Here is a 16086-nt window from a genome sequence, read left to right on the forward strand (position 1 = left end):
TAAACTTCATAATCAAGTTCAAATATTAATCCCACAATCAGAGAAATTCTAAACATTGAGTTCCGTGGGTGTATCGTGTAGTCTCGGCTTATCATTAAGGTTCATTTCTTAATTTCATGATATTATCGGTAAACAAGAAGATAATTCATAATAACCAAAACTTTCCTCATGGATCATCTTTTCATTAATCGACCTTTGATATATTTTTTCGTTAAAATACCGCCAAGGGGAGGAATCATATCTTCACCTATAGGGAGCAAACCTATGATGAAGACCATTGCCCACCCCTTTTCGACGGCTACTTTGGGAAATTGAACCTTCACCTATAGGGAGCAAACCTAGGGTGAAGATTATTCACCCAATCCTTTCAATTTTCTCAGGTCGGTTCCTTTCATGCTTAGTGAGTACCAAGTAAATCCTTCAATATCAAACTGAAACCTTAATGTGAAAGCGAGATGTGACATGTGAGATCATAACTCAATCAATGTTTACAACTTCTAATTCTGGATTAACAATTCAAACTTAATTATGCAATCCAACAGATACTGAATCCAAGCGTCTTAAATTACCAACATCACGTATCTTGAAATTCCAAGTGCCCTAGATGGCTGTCAAAATCCCTTCGAATTCACAAGAAAGTCCAGAAAAATTAAACCTTCGAATTCACAAGAAAGTCCAGAAAAATTAAAAATTTTCACAATTTTTGCTCACGACCAAGAAGATGCTGATTAAGAAACCTAATCTCCCACCCCCAACCTAAAATCTACATTGTCCTCAATGTAAAAGAAATAAGCATGCAATGCACATGGGACAACAAAAATATAAGAGGAGTGATGGAAAGATAGTACCTAGACGAAAGAACCAAAAGGCTTTCCAAAAATATCTACGTAAGAGCGGGTTAGCACAAGAGAAAAACCAACAGAAGTAAAATAAAAAATAACAAAAATAAAATCCTACCTATACCACTTTCGTAGGTACTCTCGATTGTATTTAGCGAATGCAACAAGACTTTAAACCCCTAGGTTGCCCCTAGTGGACGAGTTGTAGTCTCGTGAGGGTTCGTAGTAATGTTACCCACGACAATTGATCTAACTAATGATAAAAACGAAATGAAATGAAGAGCTGGGTTGCCTCCCAGGAGCGCTAAGTTTACCGTCTTCAGCCAGAAAAATAAAGCAACTACCCTAGTCCTATGAAAGCGATAAACCTACCTATACCTCCATCAGACTAGGAGATCAATCCTGGTAAACAGGAGCAGTCAGGGGCATGGACATGTCCTCTGAATCAAATTTCTTAACAAATGGTTTCAATCGATGTCCATTGACTTTAAACTCCTTGCCATTGTCGGGATCTCTTATCTCAACGGCCCCATGAGGAAAAACAGTAACAACAATGTAAGGGCCGGTCCAACGAGATCGAAGCTTACCCGGAAAGAGATGTAATCGAGAATTGTACAAAAAGACCTTCTGACCAGGCGTGAATGATTTTCGCAAAATGTGTTGGTCATGAAATGCTTTCATCTTGTCCTTGTAAATTCTCGAATTATCGTACGCATCATTCCGGATTTCCTCAAGTTCATTTAATTGAAGTTTGCGTAGCGAGCCAGCGTTGTCCAGATTGAAATTAAGATTTTTGATCGCCCAGTACACTTTATGTTCCAGCTCCACAGGCAAGTGACAAGCTTTCCCATAGACAAGTCTAAAGGGAGACATTCCAATAGGGGTTTTAAAGGCAGTACGGTATGCCCATAGGCATCGGTCAATCGGATTGACTAGTCCTTATGATCAGGGTTAATCGTTTTCTCTAAAATGTGTTTAATTTTCCTATTAGAAATCTCAACTTGCCCACTTGTCTGTGGGTGGTACGGGGTGCTCACCCTATGAGAGACACCGTATTTCTTCATTAAGCTCTCAAATAGTTTATTACAAAAGTGTGAGCCCCCATCACTAATGATGGCTCGAGGCGTTCCGAATCGAGAAAATATGTTTTCTTTTAGGAATTTAATGATCGTGCGATGGTCATTAGTTCGACACGGAATCGCTTTGACCCATTTAGTAACATAATCCATAGCGAGCAAAATATACGGATTTCCAAATGATTGGGGGAATGGTCCCATGAAATCGATGCCCCAGCAATCAAATGCTTCAATGATAAGGATGGGATTCAAAGGCATCATATTTCGACAGGACAATGCTCCCAATTTCTGAAAATGCTCACAAGCTTTGCAAAACTCATGAGTGTCCCTAAACATAGTGGGCCAGTAAAAGCCACACTGCAGAATCTTGGCCGTGTTCTTTTTAGTAGAAAAGTGACCACCACAGGTCTGTGAATGACAGAAGGAGATGACACTTTGATGCTCATCGTCTGGTACACATCTCCTTAGGATTTAGTCTGGGCAATATTCAAATAAATAAGGATCATCCCAAAAAAAGTTGCGCACCTCGGTGAAGAATTTCTTCTTATCTTGCGCAGTCCACTGTGTCGGTATGGCACCTGTAGCAAGATAATTAGCAATATCAGCGAACCACGGTGAATGGGAGACTCTGAACAGTTGTTCATCAGGGAACATGTCATTGATATGGGTCGCCTCAGGGGAATCAGAGGTATTAAGGCGAGACAGATGATCGGCCACTACGTTCTCTACTCCCTTTTTATCTTTAATTTCCAAATCAAATTCTTGGAGTAGAAGGATCTATCGTATCAGGCGGGGCTTAGAATCATTCTTAGAAAAAAGATACTTCAGTGCCGCATGATCCGTATAGATAATGATCTTGGATCTGATCAGGTAGGACCTAAATTTATCCAAGGCGAACACTACGGCTAAGAGTTCTTTTTCCGTAGTTGAGTAGTTCACATGGGCCGGATTTAAAGTCCTACTCGCGTAATGGATGACGTAGGGTCTCTTATCTTTTCTCTGGCCTAGAACCGCTCCAAGAGCATAATCAGAAGCGTCGCACATAAGTTCAAAAGGAAGGCTCCAGTCGGGTGGCTGCAAGATAGGTGCAGTGGTTAACATGCCCTTAAGCTTGGTGAAAGCTTCCTGGCATTGCTCAGTCCACTCGTACGGAGCATCCTTTTGAAGAAGATTACATAAAGGACGAAAGAGGAGACTAAAGTCCTTTATGAATCGCCTGTAAACTCCTGCGTGTCCTAAGAAGGATCGCACGTCTCTAATGTTATTGGGTGGAGGTAAGTTAGAGATAAAATCGATTTTTGCCTTATCTACCTCGATTCCCTTGGACGAGATGATATGCCCAAGGACAATTCCCTTCTGAACCATGAAATGGCACTTCTCCCAATTAAGTACCAAGTTCTTTTCTTCACATCTTTTCAGCACACATTTAAGACTTTCTAAGCACTTGCTGAAAGATGGACCGTAAACAGAGAAATCATCCATGAAGACCTCTAGATATTGCCCCACCATATCAGAAAAGATACTAAGCATACATCGCTGAAAGGTGGCAGGGGCATTACATAGTCCGAATGGCATCCTTCGGTAGGCAAAGGTGCCGTAGGGATATGTAAATGTGGTCTTCTCCTGGTCTTCAAGGGCTACCTCTATCTGGTTGTAGCCCGAATACCCGTCAAGGAAACAGTAATAGGAATGACCAGCTAACCTTTCCAGGATCTGATTAATGAATGGTAAAGAAAAGTGGTCTTTCCTTGTGACGGTATTCAACTTCCTGTAATCAATGCACATTCTCCAACCAGTAGTGACTCTAGTTGGCACGAGTTCATTATTAGCATTGGCTATGATGGTGATTCCGGACTTCTTAGGGACCACTTGAGTTGGACTCACCTATTGACTATCAGATATAGGGTATATGATACCCACATCCAATAGTTTAAGAACCTCGGCCTTAACCACTTCCTTCATGTTTGGATTTAGTCTACGTTGTGGTTGCCGAGCGGTTTTTGCATTATCCTCAAGATATATGCGGTGAGTACAAATCGAGAGATCGATTCCCTTGAGGTCCGCTATCGTCCATCCCAGGGCTCCTTTATGCTCAATGAGAGTAGATATAAGCATACTCTCCTGTTCTTTCTCCAGGTGGGCAGAAATCACCACCGGGTATGTCTCATCTTAACCTAAATAGGCATATTTCAAATCAGAGAGCAAAGGTTTTAGGTCAAGCTTCGGTGGCTTGAGGTTAGACGGTAGAGGCACTACATCGGTTTGTGGCAATTCTTCAAATTGTGGCCTCCACCGGTTAACTTCAAGTACCGGTGCAGTATCAAGTAAGGCACACGTCTCCCTAATCATGTCATCATCAAAATCATGGGAGTGGGCCAGGCATGTCTCTAGAGAGTTAGAGGATAAGGTTGAAAAGGCCTAGCTATATGTCCTAAAGGGGGGGTGAATAGGACAATGCCAAATAAAACTTATAACAGCAGAATTAAAAAGAATATGATAGCTAAAATAAATCACAATGCAAGAAAGTAAAATAACCTCAAAATTCAGATCTTAAGAGGTTGATACAAATGTTGTTCTAAGGACAACCTTACACCAAAAACCAGAGTTTATGGTAGGACAACCTTATTTCTAGAAAGATCTTTGTATCAAATCTCAAACCGAAGAGGAATACAGAAATAAATACAAACTGAATTAAAATAAATTGTAATCACAAATGTATTGTTCTAGGGACAGCCATACACCATAAAAATGGCAGGGTAACCTTGCTGGAACAACTTTTAAAGGAAATTGAATATCAAGCTGATAAAGGAATAACAGAAAATAAATTCTAAACTATTACAAAATTCTCACAATGCTTGAATTAAATGATTACAACATTCACCACCATACATACATCCCACAAAAGAATAATTAAAGATCAGAAGTATAAATCAGTCAACCACAACCCAAGGGATTATAGTGGTTCGCCGTGTGTTCACCAACCGTTAAACAATAGAGCCACACGAATGCTACTCCACTCTAATATCCTCACACAGGGATATTAGCATTCACTAACAAAATAGGTTTTCCCGTGTTCACCCAAAACCTTTACAATTGTGTCTTTGTCGTGGGTTTACACAATTAAAAACCCCACTTCGAGTTTTCCTGGCTCTCCTCGGATAACCAATACAACAAGATTTTTCGGCAAATCTTGAAAGAAACCAAAACAGAGAGGAATTTACAATTAAATGTAAAATACGATTATCTCCTTCGTTGTAGCGGCCCAACTAAGTCGAGTAGATGATTGAATGTCCAAGTTCAATGTCTAGTACTCAATTACAATGGTTCTAATTCTAATAGATTTTAAATTAAACCAAATAGGGCTTGCCTTAATTGATTTTGATTCCAAAGAAAGGGAATAACAATTCCTCTTATCAAATTAGATTGGAATAGTAGAAACAAAATCAATTAAATAAAGCTAAGGAAAGAGAATATTAAATAAGCACACTTAGCTTAGATGGAGCACAGAATTATCTCTCAGAAGTTCGACGAAGATTGGCTTGAATGGATTAATTAATTCAATGATTTCTTCTGAGATTCGTGCACTATTTATAGGTGAGCAGATAGCGTCTTTGACTGGTCTAGGGAGCTCTTCGACTAGTCGAAGCAATAACAGATATTTGAAAAATCAGGCGCGATAAGCTTTGACCGTTCTACGACTGGTCAAAGGTCTCCTTCGACTGGTCGTAGGTCACCTTCGACTGGTCGAAGGTTTCCTTTGACTGGTCGAAAAGCCTGAAAAATATCGCTGGATTTTGAGTCGGAGATTTTTGACTGGTCGAAGATGCAGTCGACACTGTTCCTTCGACTAGTCGAACAGATTCCTGAACTAGTCGAAGCTTAACAGATTTTATCCAAAATTTATAACAAACTCACGACTGATCGAGGAATTTCTTAGACTAGTCGAAGCAACTCTAGGACTAGTCGAAGAAGGCCTAGGACTAGTCGAAGAACAGACCAAACTTATGTAAAATAAATATTCGATTTATGTATCCAAAATGACCTACTTCTAAGGTCAACCTAAGGTCAGTCAAACCTCAACCATGAAGTAAGGACATTGAAACATTAGGAGCTAGTGACCTTAAAGTATGAGCCTTGAAGTCTTGATGTAGTTCAATCTTGAAATCTTGATGTAGCTCAATCTTGAAAGTGTCTTGAGTTCTTTACAAACTGCCTCGTACTCTTCTTGAAGTCTTGCAGCTTGAGTCTTGTCTTGTGAGCAGTTCATGCATTCAAGATTGATCCTTGTACTTGTGAGCTTTGCTTATTGTGAGCTTAGCTTGTTTATGAATGTTGATCCTTGAGAGAGCTTCACTTATGCAAGTTATATATAACAGTGATTTTGGCACCACAAATTTGACAACAGACAGGGATATAAACTATAGCACTTACAAAAGTTAGAGGTGTCGTATCTTCCACTAAAGAGTCGATTATGTTAATATCATAGAAATCGTCATCCTCCTCTAAGTTTCTGCCATTATTGAAAAAGAGTCAAAAAGATATAGTCATAACACCATTCCTGCAATTGATAATTGCATTTGAAGTGGCAAGGAATGGCGGCCAAGAATGACGGGGATCTGAGTGCTTATGTTATTGATGGGTTCGGTGTCCAGGATGATAAAATCTATAGGGTAGTAAAATCTATCAACTTGGACCAACACATCCTCAATTATCCCTCTTGGTACACGAACAGAGCGATCAGCAAGTTGTAGTGTGGTTAGGGTGGGTTTTAATTCACCCAAACCTAACTGTTTGTATACCGCGTAGGGAATCAGATTGACGCTCGCTCCTAAGTCAAGAAGTGCATGATCGATTCGATGGTCCCCGATTACACATGATATGGTTGGGCTACCGGGATCCTTGAATTTCTGTGGCACGTCTTGCCTTAGGATGACACTCACTTTCTCGGTCAAGAAAATCTTCTTTTGAATACTCTGCCGTCGTTTGGTCGTGCATAAGTCTTTCAGGAATTTGGCATATGAAGGTATCTGTTTCACGACATCAAGTAGAGGAATGTTGACTTTCACTTGTTTCAACACCTCTAAGATATCCTGAGAGTTAGAGAGAGGTTTTGGTGAAACCAACCATTGGGGGAACGGAGCAACTGGCTTCTCTAGAAGTTCCGATTCTAATTTTTGTGGGGCATCACTAGATCCATCATTGTTGTCCTCTTCTGGTTCTTGAGGCTTTCTGGGCCTAACCGGAAGAGTTTTATCAATGATCTTTCCACTCCTAAGAGTAGTGATGGATTTAGCGTGCCCCATCTGATTTGAAGAGCTGGGATCATTAATCTCGTACTGCGATTTAGGATTGGGGAGAGGTTGTGCAGGAAGCATCCCTTTTTTTATAACCGTCATACGAGAATCTATCTTTTGCATAAAATCTGTAATTCCCCGCATTGCCTAAGCCAGCTCTTGTATAGAATTTTGAACTGGTTCCTCTTGAGGTTTCACTTGATTAGGATTTTGATTGAAGAAACCTTGAGGGGTAGCCGTTTGTCCATTCCTCCAACTAAAGTTTGGATGATTTTTCCAACCAGGATTATACGTATTAGAGGTTGGTCTATTGAAAAGTCTTTGATAATTATTTACAGCATTGGATTGTTCATTCAACACCTCTCAAAAGGCAGGTATCGTAGGACAATTTTCAATTATATGAATGTTGCAATCACAAATGCCGCAAACACTTTCATTAACCTTATCCTTCTTTCCTTCCATGGCCTCAACTTTTCTTATGAGCGTAGTCACTTTACACTTGAGATCATCCTCTTCTTTCAAGAGATATAATCCACCTTTCTCCTTTAATTGAGTCGGCCTAGACGTGGTGTTCGACTTTAGGTAATAATCCCATGATTGTATTTTTTCAGCAAGACTATCGAGGTAATCCCATACCTCGTTAACATTTTTATTAATGAATTCTCCATTACACATTGTCTCGACCATTTGGCCATGGAAGATGTCAGTCCATCGTAGAAAATATTTGTAATGCGCCACGTTTCAAAGCCGTGTTGTGGGCATGAACTGACCAAATCCTTGAACCTTTCCCAACATTGGTAAAACGTTTCATCCTCCTTTTGGGTGAAGTTCATGATTGCTTTTCTAAGGGTAATCGTTTTATGATGTGGAAAGAATTTCTTTATAAATTCCCTTTGCATATCATTCCATGTGCCAATGGATCTAGGACGCAGTGAATGTAGCCACGTTTTAGCCTTCTCTTTTAAGGAAAAAGAAAAGAGTCTTAGCCTGACTGTGTCCTCAGGCACATTTTGAAAATATAAAGTGGCTCTGATCTTATCAAACTCTTTCAAATGTAGATATGGTTCTTCAGATTCAAGCCCATGGAACTTAGGAAGGAGTTGAATAACCCCTGGCTTGATGTCCATATGTCCTGTATTTTCAGGAAAAATCATGCATGAGGGCATACTCACTCCCGCCGGTTGTAGATAATCTCGTAAAGTACGAGGCGGGGGTGTCTGATGCACCTCATTCTCATCTTGGGTATCCTCCACCCTGGGTGGAAGTAGAGGAGGTTGGTCTTCAGCCATAACTTCAGTTAACTCAAGGGATTTCGAGTGGTGTCTAGTCCTGCGATGGATAATTAACCCCTCAACCAATCCTCCTTCAGTCAAGAGATGTCGAGTGTTGTCACGGGCCCACTTGGGCATGAAACACTCGCAGCCCTCAATCAAATTTGAAACCTAATTCTAAGAAAGAAAATCTAAAAAGAAAGAGAGAGTTGGAAAGAAATTATCAAATTGAAGTCCCTAAGTTAAAGACCTGCAAAAGAAAACAAACAAGTCAGTTTCTAAAGAGAATGTCTAGAATTAGAAAATCTTTAAAAAGAAAGATAAAAGTAAAATAGTTTCTAAAAGAAGAAGATCCTAAACTAGAAAGTAAATTACTAAAAGAAAACTGAAAAAAATAGAAAGTAGAGGAAAGAACTCACAGAATTAGAAGTTTCTATCTTAAAGGCCTACAGAATAGGAAAGTTAGTTTCTAAATAAAATTTCTATAAGTGGAAAATTAGGAAACAGAATTAGATTCTAAAAGAGTTAAAATTAGAAAGTTACTAAAAATAAAAATAAAAAGTTAATTTCTAAAAAGGGAAATAACTAACCTAGTTTCTAAAAACAAAAGAGGAAAGTTTCTAAAAATAAACTATTTCCTATAGATAGGAGGATACTAGAATTAGAAAATTTCTAAAATTTAAACTCTAATTTTAAGAGTAGAAAAAGTAGAGAAATTAGGAAGGAATTACCAATTTAGAAACTCATGACAGGGTCCTACAAAATCAGGAAAACAGGTTAGTTTCTAAAAATAAAATAATAGTTCCTAAAAATAAAATAAAATAACAACCTTTAACCTAAAGTTAGTAAAATCCTAATCCTAACCTAATTCTAAAACTAATTAATTTCAGAAAAACGTAACCGTCAGTCCCTGGCAACGGCGCCAAAAACTTGTTCACTCCCCAAGTATAGGGTTGTGATATAGTATTAAACTCGGTAAGACCGAGGTCGAATCCCAAGGGACTGATACCTGTACGTTATCTGAAACTCAGTAGAACTAGAACTGGACTAAGATGTAATCTAAATCAAATAGAATTTAGTGAATAATTGTGGAATAATTATCGAAAACTTAAGAGGAATCAGAGATAAGAAACTAGGGATTCAGAGGATCCACTTGTAGGGATCAGGGAGATCTTATGCCTGCTTAAAAATTCATGGGAATTAAATTGAACTTCCTCTGATATAATTTAAAGAGATGAAAAGTATATGAATTAGAATGGATTCCATCACCAAACCATGCCCAGGAGACAGTTAACAAAAGATTTAAACTAATTACCAACCAATCAGATGATTATGAAGGCTAGGAAGAGTACCGACATCCAACCATGCTCAGGAGACGATGGCGAACAACAGGGCTTCCTTACGTCATAATCAAAATAAGGAAAAAGAAATACTCAAAGCCATTGCAAACCCATTGTAATTTCAATCACAACAGGCCATTAAAAACTAAAAATATTCCCATAATAAAATTAAATTAAAAACCCCTTCAATCTAAACAAAAGGCACAAGCAACATCTCTCCCATCAGACTACAAGCTTCACCTCTTAGCCCTAGCTAAGAGGTTTAGCCGATCACAGGCATGATTAGGCTAAAATAAACAAAAGGAAAAGAAAAAAAAATACCACAGCAAAGAAATTAAAGTAAAGGAAAAAAACTTCTCTTTTCGACTCCCTGTCTTCACGTTCCAACTTCATGCCGTCCCTTGCCTTTGGTGTCATCAGCACGTTAAATCCATGTTTTTAACGTCCTTTCCAGTCCATGCTCGTAGATTCACCTTGCAATAATAACACAATTAAAATATGACGTTAAGAACTATCATGTACGTAAAATCCGGCAATAACTGGGGTCTGATATGTAATATTTGACCCTTAACAATATGCTGGAAAGTCATGGATTGTCCAAAGTAGAACGACACGCATGTTGAATTTATTTTCATGGTATGCATCGAACGTCGTGACCCCTTCTCACCATAACTTTTGCAGTTCATCAATCAATGGCTGTAAATAAACGTCAATATCCTTTCCCGGTTGTCGCGGTCCCTCAATGAGCAAAGTCAACATAGTAAATTTAGGTCTCATGCAAAGCTTTGGTGGAAGGTTGTACGTCACACACATAACGGGCCATGAACTATGCGACATACTGAAAGCGCCAAATGGGTTAAACCCATCTGTAGCCAAACCCAATCGAACATTGCGAGGCTCAGCTAAAAAATCTGTATACTTGTCATCAAGATTCTTTCATGCAATAGAATCATTCGGATGCTCCATCTTTTCATGTTGAAATTTCTTGGTTGAGTGCCAAGACATTTCTTTCGCCAGCCATGGCACACTGAACATTCTTTGTAGCCTTAGTGTTAATGGAAAATACCTTAACACCTTCCTAGGTATTTGAGATTGTTTTCTCTCAGAATCCATTTCAGTCTTGTACCTAAAAGTTTTACAATTTGGACAAATAGTTTTCATCTCGTTCTCTCTCCAGTATAAGATGCAGTCATTTGGACAAGTATGGATTTTCACATAATCAAGACCCAACTTTGTAATGATTTTCTTCACTTGGTAGGTATTAGTTGGGGCCTTGTAACCGAAAGGTAACACTTTCTTTAGTAGTTGAAGGAGCTCTGTAAAGCTTTTTTCATTCCATCCATGATTCACCTTTAATTTGAAAAGCTGTACAATGAAAGTCAGTACGGTGAAATCTTGGGCCCAGGGTATAGCTCAGTCATTGCGTCTCGTAGATTTGCTTTAAACTCATTAGTTTCATTTTCTCCAAAGACGCCTTCAACTACAGCGGTCACATTCGGCTCATCCTGTACAACTTCATCTAGGTTATTACCACCAAGTTCTTAAACGATCATGTTGTGAACCTTATTTAAGTTTGGGACACTATGGTATTGTTGGGAACTTGATTCACATACAGTACACTTAGGTGATACATGCTCCCCATGCATGTTCCAAACCCTATAGCTTGGGTCGAATCCATTTTTCATTAGATGTATTTCCATATCATCATAAGAAACTGGAAAACGTGCACATCTGCAAGTGGTGCATGGACAAGGAACGGATTCTCTACCAGGAAGGTTTTCTTGTGCAAACTTTGAAAAACTTCTTATTCCATAAATAAAACATGGGTCTGGGAAACTTAGTGTCATCCACTCCCTATTCATTACAGCCGAATCTCAATTAACCAAGGGGTCCATTTTCAACCTGCACCTTACCAAAAATTAAAGTTGGAAATTAGCCTAATGCATCATCCTCCTCAAAGTTGGAAATGAAGGAAGTGCTATCAGATGATTGGACCCAGATAGATATTATCTACCAAATACAATGTATTAAAGAGTTTGCAATCATTGTATTTTTACAATAAATTAATAATGTAATTTATAAGTAAAATCTTAAACCACTTGCATAGATGAAAAGTCTTGTCACGCCTCAAACTCGAAAACCGGGCTCACAAAATTTCCGATCGCCGAATCCGGTGCTGACAGCCTTCATAATACCCCATTCTCGGCTCCCAGCGTATATACGCCAGATTCCGATCCTGAGATCCTACAAGGAGGATTTTCCAATGTACATTTATCTCGTAATGAGCATAACTACAAGATTACCCAAATCACAAAAGCAACATCATCATCACATATCCACTAATATAATCGTTTGAGTACAATACTGAAAGGGAAATACATATATAAAATAAATGAAAGCTCCAGAACACCGCTGCACGCTTCAGGCTCAATGTTGCTGCAACCTAACATCACCTGCACGCATCTATCGTGCGTAAGCTTATAGAAAGCTTAGTGGGTGGTGAAAGTGTGTGCATAAGGTAAGTGCTAAGTAAGCAATATTAGAGTACTCAGAGTAAGCGGAAATACTGATAAACCCATAATCATACAATATCAGAAACACTAGTAAGATCATAAATCATACAAAATCAGAGTAATGCGAAAATATGTGGTAAGTCCATGAATGTTATCAGCTGTACCAAAGCTTTGTGATGCAAGGCATGAATGCTATCGGCCATACCAAGGCCAAGCAATACGAAACATAAAAAGACAATAACAGATACTGAGGATACAATGCAATATGCAAATTCAGATGAGTCCACGAATACCGTCAGTTGTATCTAGATCATATAAATGCATAAACATAGTAACTCGAAATGCCATACGCGGCGGATGTAATGCGATATGCGGTGCGAATGGAATGACCATGCTGGAGTGTGAGGTCGGGATGATAGTACGTAGTATCGCAGACTATGAGGTCCACCACAAGGGACTTCTATCCAAACTAGTCCCATACCTAAATTTGGATAGTCAGACTCAATGTGATAAACTCCTAATCTCAGGTTAGTCGCGCGCCTAACCGAAATCCTGGTCATGCGAAGGTACACGTAATAAATAGTTACGCACCACCAGCCCGAGTGGATAGTGAAGGAATGATTGAATGAATATGAAATTCCTGCTCAATAAGTCCACCTATCAATACGGTTCCTCTCTGGGGAATCACCGGGGTCTATTACACTCCAAACCAGATTGCCGCCCCATCGCGCGCAACAAGGTGAGTGGAAGAGACCTCACTATCCGCCTGCCAATATCGGGCTCAGCTCGTCGATAGCGGACCCATTCCTCGAGCTGGTCAGACTCAGCCTAGCATTGTCCCCTCCTCTCAGGCTGGTAAGGCCGTACCCCCTTCCAACCGACCACGACCCAGTGGGAGACGCGGCCTAACGGTATACGACCTTCATGCGCTCATGCATCCACTTGGTCTAGACGTTGGAGTAACATCTGGAACCAAGAGGGTTTAGGGACTTTCACCCAGGGATATCTATAGCACCCCATGTAGAACAGATTTTCGGTATCCCATCTGGCTAGCCATAATATGCCTGTGGAGGCTACGACCCTGTTGTTGCTAGGGCGTACAGTAATCATAATGCAAGATGCATGAGTCATACAATCCAGTCATGCATCAATCATGCGCATACCGTGTGCTCATGTGAGATTACTTCCGCCTATCAGGGAGTCTCATAATAACATGCTCAATGACATATGTAATGATCAACCTCATCTCATAACAAACATGCAGATGATGCGTATGAGCATGTATCATGATGTTATGCTATCACATACTCGTAATCTATATCAACAATTAGCCTTGACGATGTGAACATTTAACCAACATTACCCCCAAGGAATGGCCCGCATAGAGCCTACCATATAGTGGACCCATGGCCGCACACAAGGGCTTAGTATACAACATCATAGGCCTCACTCAAGAGCTTAATACATCATAATGGGCCTTTCACATGGGCCTCACATACATTACATAGGCCTTAAATGCATCAGGCCAAGGCCGAATGCTCATCAGAATGGACCTCAATAGTAGGAATTGGCGATCGGAATCAGCCTCGATGATTGAACTCGATAATCGGCCATAACAATCGGAACTGATCAATAATCGGCCTCGATGATTGGAATCGGCAATCGGCCATAACAATCGAAATTGATCGATAATCAGAATCGGTAAATCGGTCACGAGAATCGGATCGATCGATAATCAGAGTTGACAAATCGGTCACGTCAATCAGAATCGGCAATCTACCACGACAATCGGGATCAATCAGTAATCAAAGTTGGCAAATCGGTCACGTCAATTAGAATCGGCAATCGGCCATGACAATCGGGATCGATCGATAATCAAAGTCGGCAAATCGGTCACGTCAATCAGAATCAGCAATCGGCCACGACAATCGGGATCGATCGATAATCAAAGTCGGCAAATTGGTCACGTCAATCAGAATCGGCAATCGGCCATGACAATCGGGATCGATCGATAATCATAGTCGGTAAATCGGTCACGTCAATCAGAATCGGCAATCGGCCACGATAATCGGGATCGATCGATAATCAGAGTCGACAAATCGATCACGTCAATCAGAATCGACAATCGGCCACGACAATCGGGATCGATCGATGATCAGAGTCGGTAAATCGGTCACGAGAATCGAATCGATCGATAATCAAAGTCGGCAAATCGGTCACGAGAATCGGCTGAGCAAGGCCTAAGGAAAGGTCACAATGTGGACATTTAACCATCATTGCCCATCAACGTGGACATTCAACCAATATTGCCCCCAAGGAGTGGCCCACATAGGGCTGAACATACAGTGGTCCCACGACCTCATACAAGGGTTTAATATACATCACCATGGGCCACGACCCATGGTCCACAAATACATCATAATGGGTTGTGACCCATGGGCCTCAATATACATCAACTGGAGTGCATTAATGAGTCTCATATACACGACAGGTGGGCCCTGTACATGGGCCTCAAACACAGCATGCGGGCCTTACACTTGGGTCTCACACACATCAAATGGGCCTTGCTGATAGACCATGAATATGTCACAATGGGCCGTACTAATGGGACTCAAACACATCAAGTGGGCCTCATACCTGGGCCTTATGTACATCAAATAGGCCATATCGAATGGGCCACTGGCGCTACACCATTCATCCATTTGTAGAGATCACTTTAAAACATTATTCAGACAAATAAATCATATCAAAAGATCATCTGAGCCATACCATGATTAACAGTGGAGATAATGATTGTCATCGTTAAAATACTAAGGGCATGCCACAGGAAACCGTGGGAGTAGCCACACCCACCGTTAAAACATTTATAGGACCCGCTGTGATGTACTTTGAGATCTAACCTACTCATCAGTTAAAATTTATGAAGTGAAAACAAAAAAAATATCAGCTCGCTTGGAACGGCTATGGCCCTTAAGAATTTTTGAACGGTGGATGTCACTGTCCCCATTATTTCAAATGGTGGGGTCCGTTAGAATTCCAGATCTGACTCATTCTTTTACTCGTGCCATAAAACATTCTCTCAAATGGTTGGATGGTATGGATATGACACATGCATCATGGTGGGTCCCACCATCCAAGTCTGGACGGTGTGGATAAGACCCATACATCACAGTGTGCTCCTCAGATGGATGGACGGGAGGTAAACATCATCGAGGTGGGTCACTGCACAGACAGTGCAGATACAATACTACATCATGGTGGGCCAGACGGTGTAGAGGAAACACATACTATTAAGGTGGGTCCCACGGAACTTGCTGACGTCCGTCAGCCAAACAGATGGATGGTGTTGTTAAAAACTCGTACATCACGTGGTCCACCATGTACGGACGGTGTGGATTTCACACGTCCAGGCAGGAGTTCCACCGTCCAGAACATATGGACGGTGAGGACGCAAGTCAAATACAGTAAGGTAGGTTCCCACGTGGGGCCCACCAACCCATACATATATATATATATATAACAAGTACATTATATTATCACATATATTATATAATATTCTTTTTTTTTTGTCTTTTAAAGCAACTTCCAGCATCCAGGCGATCAGTGATCTGGATTGGCTGCAACTACCGTGCAGCCCACATGTGCTGGATCTGGACCGTTGGTGTGGTAGCAACACATATATCATAGTGGGTCTCACATGGCTCGAACGGTCTGGATGAGACACGTCTATGGGTCCCACGTGCAAGGACAGTG

The 16086-nt window shown here is 40.5% G+C and overlaps 1 non-coding gene across 1 annotated transcript; it reads left to right on the plus strand.

Annotated features, from left to right (window-relative positions):
• The first annotated feature begins 7953 nt into the window (after positions 1 to 7953).
• On the plus strand, positions 7954 to 8060 carry LOC131222528 (small nucleolar RNA R71). The gene has a single exon (XR_009160088.1). It is a non-coding gene; the product is annotated as a small nucleolar RNA R71 (small nucleolar RNA).
• Positions 8061 to 16086: the final 8026 nt, after the last annotated feature.

The sequence above is a fragment of the Magnolia sinica genome, chromosome 1 (assembly GCF_029962835.1).
Source record: "Magnolia sinica isolate HGM2019 chromosome 1, MsV1, whole genome shotgun sequence".
NCBI classification, from domain to species: domain Eukaryota; kingdom Viridiplantae; phylum Streptophyta; class Magnoliopsida; order Magnoliales; family Magnoliaceae; genus Magnolia; species Magnolia sinica.